Below are 14,249 nucleotides of genomic sequence, written 5' to 3' on the forward strand. Positions count from 1 at the left end.
CCACGTTATACGAGGCCAATCAATCACAGCTTATATCTGAAGGTGGCAAACCGATGCAGCGGCTCGGCGGTGATGGGTGTGGCCAGAGTCACGGCTGTTTCAGCATCGTTCAGCTGATGGAACACGTTCAGGCAGCTTTACTCTCTCTGGCCATGGTGCTGATCCTCTCAGGGTCTGGAAGCAGGCGGCCGGAGGAGGCCAGCGGCGCTCTGAATTCACAGCCATGTCTGAAATGTCAGATCAAAAATTCAAAAAGAAATACGTCTTCACACGCTGCCCATGTCACATGTGTCACACGGCGTGATGTTCCTAATCTGTAATATCTGGCGAGCAGCTATGCTAGCTCATCTCACCCATTCGCTACAGTGACTCACCATGTTAGCTTAGCTACTTAGCATGTAGCTCAGAAATCCTGAGCTACATGTGTTTGTGTGTTTAATGTGTTCATGGTGACGACAGCCTGTTTCCCGCTCAGTGATATTCATGACACATTTGAAGTTTACCGTTCTAGCGTTTACGTATCGATGGAATCTGCGACACCAACGTTCCAGACCGGCTGATTTTCATGGCACGCATGCATGATGTTGCTTTTATAGGTCAGTGAACTTTAGAATTAAATGCAATATTTCACCACGTGAACATATTTTAAAACCGTTCAGTCTGTAAATCTGAGAACTGTCTGTTTCACAGTTTGTGGTTTCGGGGTTTTTTTTATATATATATATATAGAATCATGTCTCATGTGGGTATAAACACTTTGATTCATTTAATTAATTAATATTTGTTCATGTGATGATTAAATCAATTGATTTGGCTACTTGTGGTCAGCACACAGTTTGGTGTTTTGTTAAATGTCATGGCGGCCTGGAGATGTGCGGCGCTGTGCTGGCCCGCTGAACACGGAGCGTCCTCGGTGCTTCGTTTCATCCAGCAGATAATGACAGCAGCGCTCAGAGGGAAATTAAATGTCAAGCTACTGGCTGTGATTTCTTCTAAATGGAACACTAATTACACACAGAAAAAAGAACAAATAGAGAGCTGGAGGTTCCAGCCGCTGCCGCCGCCACCGCCTGTCACTCTGTGCTGTGAGTCTGACCCGTCTCAGCAAAGTTACAAGGTGATGTTTGCCGAGGAAGACCTGTTCCTGCCTCCTCATCTCGGCTGATCTGTCTCTCCGTCTGCGCGTGGAAACTCCCATGATGAGTGCAGCAACTTCGCCATGTGTCACCGTGTCGCCACCAAGGCTGAAAACGGGCAATTTACACCTGAATGAGTCAGCAGAGCTCTGAAAATAGTTTGTGTGAGCACCACGAGCTTGTGACTCACCCAGAACAAAATAACACAATGCCGTGGGTCCTGGAACACTGTGAGCAGCATTTTAAAACTCCACCGTGCTGTCCATCTCACTTTAAAAAGTGTTTTTTTTTTCTGTCGTGTTTTTTTTTTCCTCAGGGTGAAAGCATCTTTTTTTAGTTGCAGTAAATGAGAGTAGAGCTTGTACGAGACACGTGCAGCCACCTCCAGAAAAAAACAAAATGGCGCACCCAGTTTCTTTTTCCAGAGTTGTCTGCTTTTTAGTGAGGCGCTCCAAGCGGTCTTAAGTGGAAAATCTTTGAACTTTTTAGAAGGATGCTGTGATTTCACCGTAGGGCCTTTTCAAGCAACCATGAGGAGACATTTATTTTGGCTGATTTGTCACTCAAAATATATCACAATAGATTCAAAAAAGTACATAAAAAAAATTAAAAAATAAAAGAAAATCCTTCCTCTGTGGTAGCAGATTGTTCAGCTGCTCAGTTCCTGCTGAGGGTGAGGACTTTTTTCTCTGTACATTATAAGCGAGTCAGCAGATCTTCTGACCCCATTCATTCCAGCTGAGGGAGTTGGGGGTGGGGCCTGTCCTCGTGTTCATTGACTGTGAGGCAGGGTTCACCCTTGACATGCTGCCAGTTTACCGCACACCCGACACAAATAGACAGAAAAACTCATTCACGCTCTCACTCACACCTAACTTTAGAGTCTCTAGTTGTTGAAATCTGCATGTCTTTGGAAGTAGCAGTTGCCAGAGCACCCAGAGGGAGTCCACACGAACACAGAGAGAACATGCAAACTCCACACAGAGAGAACCAGGTGGGAGGAGAACCTGGAACCTTCAGTAGTACTAAAAACACCCTCACATCAGTCCACAATTGTTATTTTACTGAACATTAATTTATGTGACTTAGTTAGAAAACAGTGACAACTTGTGTGAGATATATATTTTTAGTTTCACCCTGAAGGTTTCTGGAACAAAGAAGTTATTTTAACAGCGTTGAGGATTGAAGTAAAAGCACTGAACGCGTGGGTCCAGTTTAATGAAGCCATTCTCATGGACATAGACCAAGGCTTAGTTCTCAAACTTTAGTCAAAGATGAAAAACCATGACAAGCTGTGGGGACAAACTTGGTGAACCTTGTTAGTCCTGGTCTAAAGCCAAGATGGCAGTGATTTCTGTGTGTCAAAATGATGCTTTCTAAGTCCCACAAACGGGCGTTTATGCATAGCCCCAAACGTTTTGTATCATATAAGCATTTCCTCCACTGAAAACTGTCATTTTCAGAGCCCAAAACTGCTACTTTTTGAAAGAGAGTCCCTGAGTGAATAATCTGAAAAGGCCAGATTTGCGTTTTCGTGTGGACAGCCTATACAGAACTTTTCTGAAATGATGAATGTCATAGCCCAACCTCTGTAACCGCAGCCACTCATAATGAATGACATCCATCCATAGCAAGGCTTTAGTCTCTGGTCCCCTCCCCTCCCAGGGTACTGATGAGGCATTCAGCAGGCTGACATTGTTAAATAGGTGGCTGGTGCAATTTTGTAGACATTAAGGCTTTAGCTTTATTGATAACTGGCCTTCATTCTGGGGCCACCGTGGCTTGCTGATGTTGGACGGCCTTCATCCTACTGGGGAAGGCACCGCCATCTTGTCTGCAAACATAGAGGTCTACAGGGAGGGTAACATTAGGACTTTACAGCAGGCCACAGAGCAGGTGATTAGAGACCCTGCAAGGCTTATGATGAATGTGGGTGTGGAATCCATTAGCTTAGCAGGGAAATTAGTGCAGAAAATCCACTATGGTGATAGTGCAGTTTCTCTGCCAGGGAGGAAAATTCAACAAGTTGAGACTGTGGCCTGTTTCTGCAGACGTATTCATAAAAATCACAGAGGGATATGTTTTGCAAACTTAATACCCATTACTACATTGGATGATGTTGAAATTGAGGATGGCCCGTTGGATGTTCCAGCAATATCAAATATTTAGTGTCTGCTGCCTACAACCCACATGGAATGTCTCAAACCTAAACCTACTCCTAGGCATCTTATATATGCTACTCTGGAACCACTCCTAAATCCAAACAGTCCAACTGTCAATCCCACTGAGGTCCTTAGTCTGGGTCTCCTTAACATAAGATCACTGTCCTCTAAATCATTGCTGATTAATGATCATTAGCTGTTGGGAGTCACGAATATAATTCGTTTGAGCATCTGATTCTCCGCTCTGCTCACAATGCTACGTATTGCCAAGGTCAGAAGAATAAAAATCAGCTGTAGTATTTTGTCACTGTATATAGGGCCTCTGGCCCATACTCTGAATTATTAGATGAATTTGGTGAGTTCATCTCTAATTTATCGACTAGTACAGATTACATTCTGATTATTGGTGACTTTAACAATCATATAAATAAGCCTTCTGATCCCTGCTGCAAATCATTTATGGAAATTATGGATGCATTCGGATTTCATCAATGCATGCAGGACTCGACGCACATTAGTGGAAATACCCTGGATTTGGTTCTCGCATGTGGTATTGCTGTCCTGAATATTGACATCATGCCTCTCGCACTGGTGGTCTCTGATCACCCACTTATTAGGTTTACAGTTTCACTGCCGTTTTTGTTTTTTTCACATTTTAAAATGCCCAATCAGTAGACAGTCTTGTGGATAATTTAAACTCAGCGCTCAAAACTACACTCGACATGATTGCGCCAGGCAGAAGACTAGAGGTCTGGAATGGAAATGGCGTAGTTCCAAATTAGAAGTATTCCACCTTGCGTGGCGTGATGCTATCTTAGACTATAAGCATGCACTGCTAGCTACAAAGCGGACGTATTACTCTGATCTGATCAACAATAATAAGCATAACTCAAAGTTTTTGTTTGACATGGTGGCAGCACTTATTTATGGACAACCACCTGTAAGTCACTGTCCTTTTGCAGCACAAGATTTCTTGGATTACTTCGAGAAGAAAATAGAAGACATTAGGTTGAGCATATCCCAGCATGCCTTAACCCAGCCACTACACCCTGCTTTTGAAGTGGGTGCCATTACTGAGGTATTACCTAGATTTACAGAATTTGATACTATCTCACTAGGCGTGCTGACGAAACTCACAACATCTACAAAAAGCACAACCCGCTTATTTGATCCCACGCCAACAAAACTGTTTAAGGACCTGTGGCCCATTCTTTGGCCGACTGTGCTGGAAATGATTAATCTCTCATTAATTTCTGAATCTGTTCCTAAATGTTTCAAATATGCAGTGATTAAACCATTACTTAAGAAATCTAATCTTAACCCTAGTGTATTGAAAAACTATAGGCCAATATCAAATCTATCACTTTGCTCTAAAATTCTGGAAAAAATGGTTACATGGCAGCTCATGAACCACCTTACTGAGAATAATCTTTTTGAGCCACTGCAGTCTGCTTTTAGAAAATATCACTCCACAGAGACAGCTCTCACTAAAGTGGTGAATGATCTTCTGCTTACAATGGATTCAGACACCACTATGGTTCTGGTGCTGTGAGATCTCAGTGCTGAGTTTGATACCGTGGATCATCATATTCTACTCGATAGGCTGGAGAATCATTTTGGGATTACTTGGAGTGCCCTTGCATGGTGGAGGTCATACCTGACCAGTCATTCTCACTGTGTTTTGTACAATAACACTACCTCTAACCTTACTGACATAAAATTTGGGTTCCACAGGGGTCCGTGTTAGGCCCCCTACTTTTCTCTCTTTATATAGAACCCCTTGGGCACATGTTACGGTGTTTTGGGATTACCTTTCATTTCTATGCTGATGATACCCAGTTATACATGCCAAAAACTGCTGGTAATCTCATCCACATAACATCCTTAGAAGATTGCCTTTTATCAGTGAAAAGCTGGATGTCTAGCAATTTCATACTTTTAAACTCTAAGACCGAAATGATGGTTCTTGCTCCAGTGAGACATCGGGATCAATTTGACCAGCTAATGCTCGTGTGTCATACATCACACTGACAAAGTGAGGAACCTTGGGGTAATTTTTGATCCTATGTTGTCCTTTACCTCCACATTAGAGATATACTACTTTCCACTACTTTGTGTCCCTAGGTTGAATAAAAAGTCTGCAGGACATAGAGCTTTCTCTTATTGTGTCCCTGTTCTGTGGAGTGATCTTAGGGCTAGTGGCCGGTGATCACCTTAGTATTTCTTCTGTTTTTCTTGTTGCTTAATATTGACAAATTATACTGTATTTATTGTCTTTCTGATGCGTGATTCTGTTTTTTCTCTCTGTTTAAGGTGCAGCTCCATCCAGAGATCAATCAATCAATCAATCAACTTTTTTCTTGTATAGCGCCAAATCACAACAAACAGTTGCCCCAAGGCGCTCCACATTGCAAGGCAAGGCCATACAATAATTATGAAACACAGTCTACGTCTAAAGCAACATAACCAAGGGATGGTCCAGGGTCACCCGATCCAGCCCTAACTATAAGCCTTAGCGAAAAGGAAAGTTTTAAGCCTAATCTTAAAAGTAGAGAGGGTATCTGTCTCCCTGATCTGAATTGGGAGCTGGTTCCACAGGAGAGGAGCCTGAAAGCTGAAGGCTCTGCCTCCCATTCTACTCTTACAAACCCTAGGAACTACAAGTAAGCCCGCAGTCTGAGAGCGAAGCGCTCTAATGGGGTAATATGGTACTACGAGGTCCCTAAGATAAGATGGGACCTGATTATTCAAAACCTTATAAGTAAGAAGAAGAATTTTAAATTCTATTCTAGCATTAACAGGAAGCCAATGAAGGGAGGCCAACACGGGTGAGATATGCTCTCTCCTGCTAGTCCCCGTCAGTACTCTAGCTGCAGCATTCTGAACCAACTGAAGGCTTTTTAGGGAACTTTTAGGACAACCTGATAATAATGAATTACAATAGTCCAGCCTAGAGGAAACAAATGCATGAATTAGTTTTTCAGCATCACTCTGAGACAAGACCTTTCTGATTTTATGAGATGGGTGTGGTGTCTGTTTCTGTAACCCTCCTGTCCTGTGCACCGGCAACATTTCTTGTATACTTGTTTTGTAAATTGTTTTGTAATTTGTGTCAGTAGCATGGCCCAAGTAGGTCACCCCTTTGAGTCTGCTCTGCTTGAGGTTTCTTCCTCACATCATCAGAGGAGTTTTTTTCTTACCACTGTCACCTGTATTGTTGCTCTGGTGGTTGGTAAGGTTAGACCTTACTTGTGTGAAGCACCTTGAGGCAACTTTGTTGTAATTTGGCGCTATGTAAATTAAAATAAATTGAAATTGAAAATCCATCCATCCATCTATCCTGCTGCTTACTCCAGTTATAGGTCACAGGGGGCTGGAGCCTATCCCAGCAGTCGCAGGGCAGCAAGCAGGCTGCACCCTGAACAGGATGCATGTCCGTCCGTTTTCGCTTGTTAGTGCGATATCTCAAGAACCAGGTGACCAATTTTGTTCATGTTTAGCGTAAGGGTGTACTTTGAAAGCGACAAAAAAAACAAAAAACAGATTGTACAGGGAAAGCTCAGTTTCCGTGTGGACAAGAAGACTAAAATTTGTACCTAATAACATAGAACCAGGCTCTATTTTGTTTTGTTTTGTTTTTTGCTCATATTGTTATTTAATTTTGACAGCAGCGTTTCTCTCTCCAGATGTTTCCTCACAGAGAGTGTATGTTTTGGTGTTGGTAAAATTTTGCATCATTTCATTGCACTGTTTCACATCCACACAATATGCATCGATGGAGGCGACAACAAAACCACAACTGCCTGCGCAAAGGACAAAAAATTCAGTTTGTGCACAACATTTGGAATGTCCTTCGTTGGCAATGTTAAAACGACTCATAGTTCGGCTATTTTTTAGTCTTATGCTAAATTTTATACACTGGTTTATTGAATATTGGACTGTGACTTTAGCACCACCTCAAAAAACAACAACAAAAAAACAGACCCTGGACAGAATTTTTCCTTCACTGTTCCACTTATATGTTTTGGAAATGGTTGCAGTTTGTACATTTATGACTTAAAGGTGCAATAAAAAAGATCCAGTTCTTAAAGGCAGGTTAAGCTGGTGTTTGTTCATCAACAGTGTGTGTTCTGTTGGGCGACCATCCAGAGCGAGCAGAACTTTAATAATCCTCCCCGCTTCAGCACGCCGTGGATTCTCTCTCAGATCAGTACTGTTGCGTGTGAAGCACAGCGGCGTGATTTCCACCTTTTGATTAAACTGGCAGGTCACACAGTGTAAACACGCAGCAAACAGTCAGACGTTACACTGATGGTGTGTAACTGCAATTTTCCTATTAAACCCAGTGACACTCAGCGGCTGACGAGGCGCCCAAACTGCCCTCCAAAGGCAACACAGAAAATTCCAGCAATATTACAGCCATAATTCACAATGGAGCGTGTTGGAGTGCCACAGTGCCGAGCCTTAAAAGCACCATAAAGCGTTAACTAACGCGCGGCGAGTATTGGTAATTGGCAATAAAAAGTAGTTTTGAATAGAGATGCGGAGCGGTAATATCCACACGCCGAACAGTGGAGGCTGTTTGAGTTTTTAATGTACTGCAGAGTGCCGCCGCTGCTGTAATGAAACCTAATGAAGCTCTGTAATCAAAGCCAGCTTCACTAACACGATTCACACACTGCAGATAACCACACTCCGGCACCGCAGCACCATGGCTCCTTCTGCTCCCAGCAGCCCGACGGACCGCGAGCTGATGGATTCTCAGTCGTTCCTGGACCAGGTCACCGGGTCACGTCTCTGCTCGGTGGGCGGGGCTACTGGTGGATATGAATTGGTGTCACTTTCAGCCAATGTTCACCAACGTCCTTTTTGCATGATCATCCTGGGCAGTGAGCGCCTCGTGGTCACACCCGCCCCCCCCCTCCTGATATCCAGCTGGCGTACATTTTAAATCCAGATTTTGTTATTAGCGCTCGAGTGCTCGGATCGGCCACAGGGAATGCTCGGTGCCGCGTCGGGTTCTGCTAATGGAATTAGAGCGAACGTGATAAGAGGGTCGGTCAGAGCGCGCTCTTATCACAGCCACCCACAGGAAATAAAAAATAATTAATGGGAAAGACGCCATGTTCTTAAAGACACGCCTGCGTTATTGTACCGTGACAGGAACACACTCCATCCGTCAGCGGGCAGAAGAGCAGTAGAAATGAAAACCTGGAGGTGGAATCGTGTGTCGTTTAGGGCCCAATGAGACGCTGTGATTAGAGCCGGGCGCTAACCAAACTAATGCTACACTGAGAGGAGAAACTCGGGTCACAGGAAGAGGAGGAAGGAAAGGAAAGGAGGATGCAAAGAGGATACATGTGTGTGTGGAAGGAAAGCAGGTAGGATGCTCACGGAGAGGATGAGGGATGTAGTGGAGGAAAGGAGGACTCATTATGCACTAAGCTGGAGCAGCACTGAGTAAGGAGGTTGTGGGTTTGATCCCTGCTGTTTTTTCTCATGTTGTCCTTGGACCCACGTAGGTTTGAACCTCTCAGTCCAAAGATTGAAAGAACGTCTGTGTCAGTATGACTGAATGCCGATGTGTCCGCTTTAGTCATGTGACTGTGTGTTGGGACGAGTTCCATTCCGCTGCTCCACAAAAACATGATCAGATGATGGATGGAGGGATGAAAACGGGAAGGAAGGAGTGAAAATTGCAGTAATGATCATGAGAGAGTAAATATTCTGCAACACCTCACATTCCAACCCAGTCTCACGGCAAGTCGTGATTCAGCAGCACGAAACAGACATTAATCTATTGGTTCATGATATTGTGACAAAAAGCGCCTCATTTTCATCACGGCATCATGAATTCATTCAAATTCATTCTATGATGGCTGCACGAAATTAAAAGTGAAGGGGGGGGTGGTTATGGTTAGGGTGGGGGTGGGGGGAAAGAGTAAGATTAGGTTATGGTTAAGGTTCAGGTCGGGGGTAGGGGTAGGGTTAGGAATAGTGAGTTAAAAAAAAACCCTGTCATGAAAATTTGACTCATTTCGTCACTGGAGCACGAAAAAAAAACAAAAAAAAACGTGAGACTGGGCTGCACATTCATTCACACCCAGACTTTGCTGAAGAGCCCTCAGTGATTTTCTTGTCAGAGGGGGATTTGTACTGAGCACCCTCTGGTGTCAAGCCCACTGCTTTAATCTTTGGACCATCACCTCTGAGGTTAATGATGCTTTTTTTTTCCAAACCTGCTGCTCTCAAAGTTTGTCATGTTTCACTTTTCATGTCAGTACTACGTCATACTTCTAAAGTCTGGACCTCATCTGGAGAAGGAAGAATTTCTCTGTGAGTGATACTAGTTTGGGAATGTGACTTTTCCATATGGCCAGGATGGAATATTCCAGCCCACAAAGGAAGCGACTTTTACTTTGTAACAAGCAGGAAGTAATTTTGTTTAAAACTCTTAAATATAATCTTGTTTGAATTAGCACGCATTTATCATGTTTGCTCTTGGGCACCACCTACAGGTGTGCAGTGGATTTCTCCTTCTGAACACTGTTGTAATCTCTGGTCACTGTGTGATCCTCCCAGCGGTGCTCGTGCACCTATTGACAGACTGAAAGAAAATAAATCTCACTATTACTAGCTGTAATAACTATTGGGCTCAAAATGCATCATGTCTGTCAGTCAGTGTCGCTCAGTTCAGCTGATTGATGCACAGAGTACAAACTACTGTATTTTACTTTTTACTTTTTTCGGAGGTCCTGCAACTTATATTATACTGTGACTTACGTATATGCCAAAATGCCATGTGTTTATTAATAATAATAATAATAAAGATAACAAGAGCAATTGCAGCTTTCTGATGTCCGCTAATCCAGATTCACTGGAGTTTTCCATACAAATTTAGTGAGAATCCTTAAAGTCGTTTTGACGTAATCCTGCTAAATGTAATCCTTCAAAGTCTATATAAAGTGAAACTTGATCCAGAATCCAGATCCAGATCACCTCCAAAATTTAATGGAATCTTCCATGACCTGATATCTTTCTGTGGTGAAAATGTGGTCAAAATTCATGCAATCTTGTAATCTTGCTAACAGTCAGACAAATAAATAAATAACGGCAAAGATTTTATTGCATTCTTGGCAGGCGTAATAACAACTGTTCATGGAGGGTTTTCCCAGGAATCAGTGCAGGAAACAAAATAACCTCCAATTATAAAAAGAATAAATGGTAAGAATAAAAGTACACTGCCGCAGTGCACAGAAATCCCAAATTAAAGAGACGATAAAGAATCAAATGGACTCACATTTTTTATTGTTTATTGTGTTTTTAAAGCTGTGAGTCAACAATCCATGTTTACCCATGATTATCTGATTATTTCTTTTGTCCAAACTGCATCCAAGAACATCCACGGCACTTTTTCCAACCTTATCTTTGGAATTTAACAGTCCTTTTGGTACACACCACCAGCTGATGGCTTCCTGCATAAATCCACTGTCCACTGCTTCATCTGTGTCCATCTGATGATTTGTTTTCTCCAAACTGCATCAAAGAACATCCAGTATGTCCAACACACTTTAATTTGTCAGCAGTTAGGACATATTTGTCAAACAGAAACCGTTCCAGGTTGGCCGTCTCGCATCTTCAGCTTTTTTTTTAGTCCTTGCAAATGGGTGAAATCTGGTTTTGAACTCGTTCTTTCCTCTGACATGATCTATCTACTAGAATGTCCCACCAAAAATAATCATAGCTAACTATTATCTTTGGTCCAAATGGAGAATAACCAGCTAGCCTCTTCTGCTAGCTGCTGCTATGGTGTTGCCAGGTATTGAGCCACTAATAAGCAAATACAGCTTCAGAAATAAATTTAAAAAGCCTCTACGTCTTCATTGTTAACATGAAATAAACCACTCTTGTCAGGGTTTGAATCTTTGTCTGGTTTTCTGTTTTATTTTCTTTGGTTTGTTTTGTTATTTTTCTGTTTTGCTGTGTTTTTGTTTTTCTGTGTGTTCTTTCTCTTGTTGGGTTTTTTCTGCTTGGGTCTGTCTGTCTCAACTTCTCTCTCTCTCTCTCTCTCTCTCTCTCTCTGATGGGTGTTTCTCTCTCTCTCTGGCCACGCCCTTGTTCTGGTTCTTTCCATGCACACCTGTTTCTGATTTGCTGATTACCACCTGGGGTTATATAAACTCACTGGGTGTGTTTGTCCCTTGCCAGTTTGTTGTGCCTTGTGCCTTTATTCCAGCTCTGTACCTGCGTTCCATAGTCCTGCCTGTCTCATAGTATGTTCCTGACCTCCAGCTCGTTGCTTCGACCATGCCGACTGCCTGATGATTGTTGTACTGCTGCATATTCTTGACTGTCTACTTGCGTACCGACCATTGCTATCCTCTCAAGTAAAGCCTTTTTACAACCAGAGCTGTCTGTTCGAGCCGTGCATTTGTGTCCAGCAATTCCTGACCATCCAGCCTGATAACACTGTGTTTGGAAACAAAAATACGTGTTATTTTTTAATACATAATCACATCATTGAGACTTTTGCGGATAAATGTGGTTTTGTGACAAGAGTTTGGAAAAATGAGACGCGGCTGTGTTGTTGCTCACTGTGATTGACAGCTGAAGATTATGAGGGATCACATATTCCACTCTGATTGAACGAGTCAATTGGCTGTTGCCTTCTTTTTAAGTGGAGCAGTGATCGATCACTGGATGCTGTGTTATTGATGAAGTGTGTGTGATATGATGATGATGATGCAGTCAGACGCTCAGCAGACAAACGATATCTGAGAGCATCAGTTGACTGACACGTTGAGCAGAGGTTCGTGTTTTCTTCTCCGCTTGCTGTGGTGTCGTAGTTTTTAAATAACAGTGCTTCTGATTGTCACTCTGACAGCAGGACACACACCAGCAGCCACAAAGGTACAACTGCGTAAAACTTTAGGTGTGATAACACTTAAGCCCCGTTTACACATAGATGGTAATAGCTCCCGTAAGCGTCCCGGAAGAGTTTTTGGCCGTCTTAAGGATCACACGCCATTGTTAACGCTGGCACTAGGGGGCGTGGCTTAGTTCCGGCTTTACCGGGAATCATCGAAAAAATTATTCAACATGTCGAATAATTCCGGGAGCGCTCCCAGAGAATTCGCGTGACGACGGAGACAACGCGAACAACGGCGTTTGATACTTTTTAATCGCGTTTCATCCTGCTCCTTCCTGTAGTGCCGCAGTTTACACCGCCGTAATTGGCGGCCAGCATTGTATCCCTAATCAACGGCGTGTAAAACAGCGATATAGCCTACATTGGCGTCCTCAAGGGCGTTTTAACCGGCGACAGAGGAAGACAAAACGGCGGCGGTAGCGGACAGTACGCCGTTCTAAACGCCACCTCCTGGTTAACGGCATTCCAAACGACCGATAGGCGGCGGTCAGTATAAAAAACGCTAGCGCGCTGCATGCAGGCCTTTCACTCGCGGCCAGCTCCAGATATTTTTGCAGAGAAGCTCCAGTATGCCTCCTAAGAAAATTGGCAGCGGCAAGGATTTACCAAGGGGTCTGGTTCAGAAGCAGAGGGTAGCCCTGTGGTGGAGACGGAGCAACACGTTGAGGAGGGGAAAAAGGAAAGAGAAGAAAAGGCTGAGTATCTCCCTCCCCCTGCAGTGACAGAGGCATGTATTCTTGCTGCTTCAGCCTATTATACTCTGGGGGCGGTGCCTATATGCAAAAGTTCCTGGAGTAATGCAGGATTTGCCTGGATAAATCCAGCGGTACACAGAGCATTATCGGTGGCAGCAGAACACCGCCGTTCTCACGCGCGTCTTAACCTGCGATTGTAAAGGATAGAACTGGGTATTAACCCCCGTTGCCTGACGTGTGCCAAATGCTACAGCGTCAAAACGCCGCTTTATTCGGCGGATTTACCGGCGTTTTATCCACGTATTTGTGGCTATTACGGCGGTCAAAACGCCGGCGAAATGCTCCGCCCCTTTCCACCGTGAAAACAGCCGGAACTACCACGAACTTCGGTCTACGTACTACCCGCTGACAAAACCGTCTATGTGTAACCATACTTTACTCATGAGTCCCTTTGCTTTGGTTGCTGAGGATAATCCCTGCACAGTAGTACTTGGATAGTAGTAGTACTGTAATACGGCATCACATGCTCGATACTGTTGCTGTCTATTCATGGAAATGACTTGTACCTGCAGCTGTGTCTGTGTGACCTGTTGAAACAATTGACCTGTGCACTGCACACTGGTGAACTTTTAAGGTCTGAGGAACCCTTGTTGCTGAGTGACACCAGCTCTGGAGACGGAGCTGGAAGTGTCTGACCTCAGTGACTGTGATCATTGACATTTAGATTGCACAGTTTGGTTCTGGGGTCTCTGACTGTGTATTTATATTCCCGTCTCCCAGTATTAACAGGGACCTGGAAGAGAACTCTGTGTGAAGGAACTTGGTGTTGTTGAACTTGAACCCTGGACCTTCTTGCTGTGAGGCATGAGTCTGAACCGCCAAACAGCCGTGCCGTGGTCCGCTGCTGAACCGGGGCCATGAGTTTAGGTGGCTTGGGATCTTATTTATAGGAAAGAGCTTGTGTATGAATGAGGTGGTGGTCGGAGGGGCCATCGGCGCAGAAGAGCAGCCACACCTCCGTCAGTCTGCCCCAGGGCAGCTGTGGCTATGCTAGTAGTTTACATCACAGATTTGTGTGAATGTGCAAGTGAATGAATAATGCAACTTAGAAAGAGCTCTGAGTGTCTTGAAAAGCGCTCTATAAATCCAAGTCATTATTATTATTGACAGCAGGAATGTGGAGCTGAAGAGGGACTCAGGTTTATCCGCCACGTGATCATGACCTCTGGGCAGTGACAGAAATAATAAAATTAAAGATTCAAGCAGTGGAGCGGCTGGACTCGCCAGACTGAGGAGTTCTGACATCTTGAAGACTCTGAGTCCAGCC

The sequence above is a fragment of the Thalassophryne amazonica genome, chromosome 11 (assembly GCF_902500255.1).
Source record: "Thalassophryne amazonica chromosome 11, fThaAma1.1, whole genome shotgun sequence".
In the NCBI taxonomy this organism is placed as follows: Eukaryota; Metazoa; Chordata; class Actinopteri; order Batrachoidiformes; family Batrachoididae; genus Thalassophryne; species Thalassophryne amazonica.